Raw genomic sequence first — 1,138 nt, 5'->3', positions numbered from 1 at the left:
TTGCAGCCTCGTGTCTAACTTATTTTGCTTTGCATAGTATTTTCACCCGTCAGAGCATGTGTACTTGGTTTTTTTTGTGACCGAATAATAAGCCATTGCGTGGATAGAGCACATTTTGGTTCCTCATTTGTCAGACTTGGGTTGTTTCTGCTTTTCAGCCCTTGTGAGTAATCTGCTGTGCACATTCAGGGCTATTTTGGACACCTCTTTTCATTTTTCTTGGGTGTGTAGCCAGGAGTGGCATTGCTGGGTAATGTGGTAACTCCATGTTTAATTTTTATTTTTTTATTTTTTTGGAGACGGAGTCTGGCTCTGTCACCCAGGCTGGAGTGCAGTGGTGCAATCTCGGCTCACTGCAACTTCCACCTCCCGGGTTTACGCCATTCTCCTGCCTCAGCCTTCCGAGTAGCTGGGACTACAGGCACCCGCCACCTCGCCTGGCTAATTTTTGTATTTTGTAGAGACGGGGTTTCACCATGTTGGCCAGGATGGTCTCGATCTCCTGACCTCCTGATCCACCCACCTCGGCCTCCCAAAGTACTGGGATGCGCCACTGCACCCGGACTTTATTTATTTATTTATTTATTTTGAGATGGAGTCTCGCTCTGTTGCCAGGCTGGAGTGCAATGGCACAATCTCAGTTCACTGCAACCTCCGCTTCCTGGGTTCAAGCAATTCTCCTGCCTCAGCCTCCTGAGTAGCTGGGATTACAAGCATGTGCCACTCTGCCTGGCTAATTTTTGTATTTTGTAGAGATGGGGGTTTCACCATGTTGGCCAGGCTGGTCTTGAACTCCTGACCTCAGGTGATCCACCTGCCTCGGCCTCCCAAAGTGCTGGGATGACAGGTGTGAGCCCCCGTGCCCGGCCTCCATGTTTATTTTTTGAGGAACCATCAAGCTGTGTTCCACAGCGGTCTCACCGATTTCCATTCTCACCAACAGTGCACGAGGGTTCCAGTTTCTCCAGGTCCTAATCAACACTTGTTATTTTCTTGTTTTAAATTATGATAGCCATGCTAGTGTATATCAAGAGGTGTCTCATTGAGGAGAGAAGCCATTTCTCTTACTGTCTCCTGTCTCTGAGGAGGAGGAGGAAGTAAAAGTTGAAAAACAACAGGAATGAAGTCAGTGGCAAGA

This window comes from Trachypithecus francoisi, unplaced genomic scaffold (genome assembly GCF_009764315.1).
Source record: "Trachypithecus francoisi isolate TF-2019V2 unplaced genomic scaffold, Tfra_2.0 Lachesis_group14, whole genome shotgun sequence".
NCBI lineage: Eukaryota > Metazoa > Chordata > Mammalia > Primates > Cercopithecidae > Trachypithecus > Trachypithecus francoisi.
This window is presented reverse-complemented; position numbering follows the sequence as displayed.